Raw genomic sequence first — 9577 nt, forward strand, 5'->3', positions numbered from 1 at the left:
GATGCACCTGCCTCAGATCCTGCACGGTCAGTGCAGAAGTGTAGCGTGAGTACATAAATAACATGTACCTAGTAAGTATCAAGTATAACCTCGAAGAAGTAGTGACAAGGGGTCGACATCGACACTTACTATGGGCTAATAGTAAAGAAATGCAAAAATCTAAATGAGCATGGGTTATGTAAATAATAATAATAATTCAATAACAAGCAGAAAGTAATTAATTCTTTCACACATGGTAAGTTTCAAATAAATTTCTGTCTCATATAATTTTTGCCTCTCAATCCAGGAAAAGATATCAAATATATAATTACACTAGAGTGTTATCACGCACGATTATGCCGAGGTCGTACGACACGATCTAGAATAATGTGTACATTGCCGAGGGTTGAACGACATGAACCATAGATGCATCTATCTACTGCCGAGGTATTCGGCCAGTTCCAACAGAAGAGAGGATATTTAATAAACAATCGGTTTAAGAGATAATACAAGGCTAATGTACAACGAAACACAATTCTCATTAACGGTCAAGTAACTCGCCAAAACTCAAGTAAGTGAAGTTCGGTCTTTTACAATCCCTCTAACAAGTTCCAATATAATTTAGATACTTTAATTAGCAAGTAAGGTTCAAACATTACAAGTGTTTCATGATTCAGGTCCTAAACTACCTGGACACAAGAATAATTAATAGCTACGCACAGACTCTCGTCACCTCGTACGTACGTACCCCTCACAATTAGAAGCAAATAGCAATTTAAATTACCTATGGGGTAAATTCCCTCTTATAAGGTTAGGCAAGAGACTTACCTTGTCTCAAAACTTGCTTTTCGGCCTCAAATTCACCCTAAAGCCTAAACTCGGTGCCGAACAATCTGAAACTAGGCAAATGTTGAATAAATTAATAAATATACTATCAAAGGTTATTGATTTAGCTATTAGAGTAATTACCCAACCCAAATTGGAAGATTCTTAAAATTTACTCCCCTCCCCCCGGACCACGTGCTTGGATTCCGAATATTTTCGAAGAAGGTTGTTACCCATAACCTCGCGAACTCAAATATATAATTTTCACTCAATCACATAACCATTTTCGTGGGTAAATTCCATTTTTATCAAAACCTAGGGTTATTCATCTAAACCCATATTTTTCAAAAAATTTCATATTAAAATCTAACCATAATATATGTATTTAACTCACATTGGATAGAAATTACTTACTTCAAATAGCTAGGTGGAAACCCCTCTTTAAAAGCTCCAATATCACCGAAGAAAAATGAAAGAAATGAGTCAAAAGAATGGTCTAAATCTGTCTTAAACGACCTCACTGCTTCCAGGACTTTCGCATATACGGTCAATGGCCCGCATCTGCGGCACAGCTTTTGTGGACCACGGTCCGCTTCTGCAAAAAGCTTCAGGCCCTTCCCTGGCCACTTCTGTGGAGAAGAGACTACACCTGCGAGCCCGCTCTTCCGGCTCCAGGCTTGGACGGCCCTTCGTACCTGTGACCCTTCCCTCGCAGAAGCGAGGCCGCTTCTGTGGAACTTTCGCCGCTTCTGTGGGCCACAACCAGCTTGGCTAAACTGCTTCTACGGTAAGGAGCTCGCATCTACGGCCAGATGCTCGCAGGTGCGGGCACACCAGAACTGGTGCACCAGCAGCCCTTACAAGTTAAAACCCAATCTGTGCATCGTATGGATTGCACCCGAGGCTCGTCCAAATACACCAACAAGTTTGTAAACATAAATCGGACTCGCTTGCACCCTCGAAATGCGGAAAACAACATTAAAACTAAGCATCCTAACCCAAAACCAATATGAACAACTTATGAACTTCAAATTCTTAAAACTCACTCCGAACGCGGCGATTCATACTTAAACTACTCGGAATGGCACCAAATTTTACGTGTAAGTCTTAAATCTAGATACAAAGCTATTCCCAGGATCAAAATCCAAAATAAACCTCGATAACACCAAATCCTACTCCAAACCAAATTTAAAGAACTTTTAAACCTTCGGTAAGCTAACTTTAAACATTAAGTGCTGAAATGCTCCTGCATCATCCAAAGCCCGATCCAAACATACACCCAACTCCAAAATCATCTTATGAATCTATTGGAACCATCAAACCCCTATTCTGAGGTCATTTACTAAAAATATTGACCAAAGTCAAACTTAGCCTTTTAAAAGACAACTAAGGAACTAAGCGTTCCGATTTCAACCCGGATCAACCGTTCCCACAGGTCATAAAAGAGTGAAAGCACATACGGGGAGTCTTGTTAAGGGGAACGGGGATCTAGAAAGCAAAAAGACCTGTCAGGTCGTTACATTCTCCACTTCTTAAACAATCGTTCGTCCTCGAACGGGTCTAGAATCATACTGGAGTGTTGAATAGGTGTCGATATCTGCTCCGTATATCCTCCTTGGCCTGCCAAGTCGCCTCCTCAACTGGTTGGCCCCTCCACTGAACTTTAACCGTAGAAATATTCTTGGACCTCAATTGGCAAACCTACCTATCAACAATGGCAAGTGGATCCTCCCCATAACCCACGTCCTCATCTAAATGAACCGTGCTGAAGTCTAACACATGCGACCTATCGGCATGCTACCTCAAGAGCATAGACACGTGGAAAACTGGATGAACTCCCGATAGGCTGGGAGTCAAAGCAAGCTCATAAGCAACCTCCCCAGCTCGCCTCAATACCTCAAATGGACTTATAAACCTTGGGCTCTACTTGCCCTTCTTCCCAAACCTCATGATTCCCTTCATAGGCGAGACCTTCAGGAGAACCTTCCCGCCTACCGTAAATGATAAATCACGTGCCTTCTACTCCGCATAACTCTTTTGTCCGGACTGTGCTATGCGAAGTCACTCCTGAATCAACTCATCCTTCACTAAATCAATCCGATGGGTGAACGACATCGCCGACCATATAAAGTCTCAAATGGAGCCTTCTCGATGCTGGACTGATAACTGTTATTGTAAGAAAACTCGGCCAAAGGCAAGAATCAATCCCACTACCCTCCTAAGCCAATTACATATGCTCTGAGCATATCCTCCAAGATCTGAACTGTTCGCTCCGACTTCCCGTCGGTCTACGGATGAAAGGCTGTGCTGAACTCAACCCGGGTCCCTAACTCGCTCTGTACTACCCTCCAGAAACATAAAGTAAATTAAGGGCCTCTATCTGATATAATGGAGACAGGTACACTGTGCAACCGAACAATCTCCTGAAAGTAAATCTAAGCCAACCTCTCTGAAGAATACGTGGTAAAAATCGGAATGAAGTGTGCCGACTTAGTCAACCTATCGATAATGACCCAAACTGCATCAAATTTCCGCAAGGTCCGCGGCGACCCAACTATGAAGTCTATAGTAATGCACTCCCATTTCCACTAGGTATAGTCATCTGCTTAAGTAGCCCACCTGGCCTCTGATGCTCATACTTAACTTGCTGCCAATTAAGGCACCTTGCTACATACTCAACTATGTCCTTCTTCATCTGCCCCCACCAATAATACTGCCTCAGGTCGTGATATATCTTTGTAGCACCCGGATGATTAGATTACCGAGAATTGTGTGCCTCCTCTAGGATCTTCTCACTGAAGCCATCAATATTAGGAATATATAAGCGACCCTGGAGTCGCAAAACACCATCCTCACCGATGGTAACCTCTTTGGCACCACCCTACAGTATCGTCTCTCTAAGAATTAACAAGTGTGGATCATCAAACTGGCGAGCCTTGATCTACTCGAATAGTGAAGACTGGGCGACAACACATGCAAGAACTCTGCTGGGCTCGGAAATATCCAACCTCACAAGTATGTTAGCCAAGAACTGAATGTCCAAAGCTAGTGGCCTCTCCTCCGATGAAATGAATGCCAAAACTACCTATACTATCCGCCTTTCTGCTCAAGGCATCTGCAACTACATTCTCCTTGCCCGAATGATAAAAGATGGTAATATCATAATATTTTAGTAACTCGAGCCACCTGCGCTGCCTCAAATTGAGATTCCTCTGCTTGAACAAATGCTGCAAATCTTAAGTGTATGAACAATCGCAGCCAACTCCAAATCGTGTACAGGGTAATTCTACTTGTGGGGCTTCAGTTGACGTGAAGAACACTCTAGCACCCTGCAATTAGTCAGACAAATCAATAATACGCAGCAATGGGTACTTGTTCTTAATGGTAACTTTGTTCAACTGGCAGAAATCAATGTATATTCGCATAGTCCTATCTTTCTTCTTCTTAAATAACACCGGTGCACCCCAAGGAGACACACTCAATCTGACGAACGCCTTTGCTAGCAAATCCTCAACTTGTTCCTTCAACTCCTTCAACTCTTTCGGAGACATACGGTACTGTGGAATAGATATAGGTTGGGTACCTGGAGCCAAATCAAAATAGAAATCGATATCACGATCAGGTGGCATGCCTGGGAGATCAGAAGGAAACTCATCAGAGAACTCCCGAACCACTGGCACTGAATCAATCATTGGAGACTCTACAGTAGTATCCCGAACATAAACTAGATAATCCAAAAAACCCTTCTCGACCATGTGTCGAGCCTTCAGGAAGGAGATAACCCGACTGGATGTACTGACAGACGAACCCTTCCACTCCAATCTAGGCAACTCTAGCATCGCCAAGGTAATAGTCTTGGCATGGCAATCAAGGACGACATGATATGGAGACAACTAATCCATGTCCAGGATGACCTCAAAGTCGGTCATATCGAGAAACAGAAGATCTTCTCGGGTCTCATAACTATAGAAAGTAACAATGCAAGACCTATAGATCCGATCAATGACAACAAAATTGCCCACTGGTAGAGACACATAAATAGGAGTACCCAAGGACTCACGAGGAACTCCCAGGAAATGAGCAAACAGAGATGAAACATATGAATATGTTGATCATGGATCAACTAGTACCGAAGCATACCTACCACAGATAGAAATAATACCTTTGATCACGGCATCTGAGGCAACTACATCTGGTCTGGATGAGAAGGCATAGAATCTGTCTGGAGTGCCTCCTGGCTGGCCTACACCTCTAGGATAGAAACTGCTTATCCCTCGCCGCCACCTCTTGGCTCCGCTGATGGACACCCTCGATCCTCCGAGTTATCTCCATAATTATCTCGTAAGAAGTACCCATCTCCATCTCCCAAGCCATATTAGCCTGTATACCAGAGTGCAACCCGGCAACAAACATCTGCACTCTCTATGCATCGGTAAGAAGTATCAGAAGTGCATGGAGAGACAACTCAGAGAACCTCGCCTCATAGTCGGCCACTAACATCTGACCCTACTGGAGTTACTCGAACTGAAATCGCAACTCTTCCCTCTAAGAGGGTTGAATATACCTGTCCAAGAAGAGGCGTGTGAACTGATCCCAAGTCATGGGAGGAGAACCTTCTAGTCTGATGAGAATATATGACTGCTACCACCTACGGGCCCTGCCCTCCAGCTGGAAAGTAATAAAACCCACCCCATGGGACTTCAATGTCCTCATGTTGTGTAGCCTGTCCCTGCACCGATCAATAAAGTCCTGGGGATCCTCATGTAGCTCACCTCCAAAGTCAGGAGGATGAAGCCTGGTCAATCTGTCCAATAGCTTTTGCGGATCGTCGGTCGCAGTTGGTCTAGACTCAGGTATAGCTGTTGTAGCTAGCCGAGCTCCGCCCACGGGTAATGTACACGGGGTCTGATATATGACAGTTGCATGCCCGGAGCCTGAGCTGTAGGGGTCTGTGCTCCCCCTCTCGCCTGAGATGTGGTTGGGTCTACTGGAAATAAACTAGCTTGAGTCATAGAATCCATAAACCGCAACATACGGCCCATGACCTCCTGGAATCCCGGTGCGGACATGAAAGCCACCGGGACTGGCTCTGCTGCAGGCACCTCGCCCTTCTACTGGATCCACTGGTGGCATGACTGAACAACTCTAGGACACCCTTGTCCTCTACCACGCACGTTCTCACCATCTGTGAGAGAATAAGAGAATGACACTTAGCACAAAATCAAATGCACGATAGGAAATGAAGAAAAGAGTAGTTTCCTAATACACTATAGCCTCTCAGAGATAAGTACGGACGTCTCTGCACCGATCGGCAAGACTCTATTTGGACTGATCATAACTTGTGCGACCTTCGTGAACCTAGTGCTCTGATACCATGTTGTCACGACCCAATTTCTCCTATAGGCCGTGATGGCGCCCAATGTCACCGCTAGGCAAGCCAACGATAAAATAACTACGTGATTACCACTTTTGATAGGTTTTCAAGTAATTTAAATTCCATTTATTAAGAGATTTAATAAGTAGGAGGTTTAATAAATGAACGAAAACAATGAAGTGCAATCATAGATATATAAATACTCCAAGTAGGAGGTTTAATAATAAATGAACGAAAACAATGGAGGTTTAATAAAGTGTACACTACCGAGGGTCGAGCGACACGAACCATAGATGCATCTATCTACTGTCGAGGTATTCGAACCGCTCCACAAGAAGAGAGGATACTTAATAAACAATCTGTTTAAGAGCTAATAGAAGGCTAATGTACGACGAAACAAAATTCTCATTAACGATCAAGTAACCCGCCAAAACTCAAGTAAGTGAAATTCGGTCTTTTACAATTCCTCTAAAAAGTTCCAATATATTTTAGATACTTTAATTAGAAAGTAGGGTGCAAACATTATAAGTATTTCATGATTCGGGTCGTAAACTATCCGAACACAAGCATAATTAGTAGCTATACACGGACTCTCGTCACCTCATACGTACATAGCCCCCACAATTAGAAGCAAATAACAATTTAAATCACCTATGGCATAAATTCCCTCTTACAAGGTTAGGAAAGAGACTTACCTTGTCTCAAAGCTTGCTTTCGGGCCTCAAATTCTCCCTATAGCCTCAACTCGGTGTCGAACAATCCGAAACTAGGCAAATGTTGAATAAATTAATCAATATACGCTCAAAAGTTAATGATTTAGCTATTAGAGTAATTACCCAACACAAATTGGAATATTCTTAAAATTTAACCCCCCGGCCCACGAGCCCGGATTCTGAAATTTTTCGAAGAAAGCTGTTACCCATTACCTCACAAACTCAAATATATAAATTTCACTCAATCCCGTAATCATTTTCGTCAATAAATTACATTTTTATCAAAACCTAGGGATATTCATCTAAACCCATAATTTTCACAAATGTTCATGTTAAAATCTACCCATAATCTATGTATTTAACTCACATTGGATAGAAATTACTTACCTCAAAGAGCTAGGTGGAAACCCCCTTCAAAATCTCAAAATTTGCCAAAGAAAAAAGAAAGAAATGAGTCAAAACAATGGTCTAAATCCATCTTAAAAGACCTCACTACTTCCAGGACTTTCGCATCTGCGGTCAATGGGCCGCATCTATGGCATCGCTTCAGCAGAGCATGGTACGCTTCTGCAAAAAGCTTCAAGCCCAGCCCTGGCCGCTTCTGCGGAGAGGAGACCACACCTGCAAGCCCGCTTCTGCAGCTCGCCTCTCGCTTTCGCGGCTCTAGTCCTGGACGTACCCTTCGCACCTACGACCCTTCCTTCGCTTGAGAGGCCGCTTCTGCGGAACCTTTTCCGCTTCTGTTGGCCACATCCAGCTTGCCTAAACTTCTTCTGCAGTCAGGAGCTCGCACCTGTGGGCTCGCATCTGCAGCCAGATGCTCGCTGGTGCGGGCACACCAGAACTGGTGCACCATCACCCGCTTACAAGTTCTAACCCAATCCGTGCATCGTCCAGATTGCACCCGAGGCACCCGAGGCCTCGTCCAAACACACCAACAAGTTTGTAAACATAAAACGGACTCGCTTGCACGCTCGGAACGTGGAAAACAACATAAAAACTAAGAATTGCAACCCAAAAACAATAGGATCAACTTATGAACTTCAAATTCTTCCAACTCACTCCGAAAGCATCGATTCATACTTAAACTACTCGGAATGGAACCAAATTTTACGTGCAAGTCTTAAATCACCATACGGAGCTATTCCTATGCTCAGAATCCCAAACGGACCTCGATAGCACCAAAACTTATTCCGAACCAAATTTAAAGAACTTCTAAACCTTCAATAAGTAAACTTTCAACATTAAGTGCTGAAACGCTCCCGGGTCATCGAAAACCCGATCCCAACATACGCCCAAGTCCAAAATCATCATATGAACCTATTGTAACTGTCAAACCCTGGTTTTGAGGTCGTTTACTAAAAAGGTTGACTAAAGTTAAACTTAGACTTTTAAAAGCCAACTAAGGAACTTAGCGTTCCGATTTCAGCCCAAACCCTTCCAAACCCGAACCAACCATCCCCGCACGTCATAAAATAGTGAAAGCACATAAGGGGAGTCTTATTTAGGGGAACAACGATCTAGAAAGCAAAATGATCGATCGGGTCGTTATACATGTGTTGTTAAATTGTCCTGAAGCTCAACTATTTCTTAAGTAAGTATTGATTTATTAGTAATCAAAATGTAAAATTTACAGTGATTACATATTGATGCAACTACTAAAAATATTTGATGTGTCACAGTCACTTCGTGGGTCAATTTAGCCATGATGATGGATATACGAGTTTTGATACGTGGTTCAAACATTTTGTAAGTTTATCATGATATATTCTTCTAAATTTCTTGCTATATATATCAGTTATGCTAACTTATGAGTTTTTTAACACTATGTAGGTAAATAATCCAAATAATGGTGTAAATCATTTTTGAAAGATATATCTTGGGGACCTGGGCTTCAGGTCATAACAATATCTAAGTACGTAGTGAATAATTATATGTTTCATACAGAGGATTTCCCTAAGAATAAAAATAGCAACAACAACGGGGTGTGGGTCCAAGGGGGTGATGGCAACCAAGTTGGAGATATTGATTATTATGGTGTGGTCGAAGAAATATTAAAACTAGAATATACAAGTTGGCCATATAAGAAATTGATACTCTTTAGATGCAAGTGGTTTCACCCAAATCCAACAATAGGTACAAAAGTACACCACCAATACAATATAACTGAGGTTAATCATAAGAGGGAGTATGATTGTTATGATCCTTTTATAATGGCACATAACGCTAGGCAAGTGTATTATGCTCCTTATCCATTGCGGCAGAATAAGTTCGATTGGTGGGTTGTAATCAAAACTAAGCCTGTAGGTAGGGTGGAAGTCGAGAATATATTAGATGTTGCATATCAAAACGATATCTCCAGTCTTCACCAAATAGTGGACAATCAGTTAGAAAATGATTTGGAACATCCTGTACGCATATTAGAAGAAGTTGATATAAATAAAGTAACAATTATAGAAAATGAGGACAAAGAATCAACTGATGAAATTGAAACAAGTGAGGACGAGGAACAATACGCCGACGAGGATTAAAAAGTTGGTTTTTAAAAACACTCTCGTGTTATAACTAGTTTCTTATTTTGTCATTCTAAATATGTATTATATTATGCAGATGGCATGCAAGGATCAAGGTAATAATGACTCTACTAGTTCTTGGGGTCAAGAAAAGGCTAGGAAGGGAAAGAGGA

The sequence above is a fragment of the Nicotiana tabacum genome, chromosome 15, assembly GCF_000715075.1.
Source record: "Nicotiana tabacum cultivar K326 chromosome 15, ASM71507v2, whole genome shotgun sequence".
NCBI lineage: Eukaryota > Viridiplantae > Streptophyta > Magnoliopsida > Solanales > Solanaceae > Nicotiana > Nicotiana tabacum.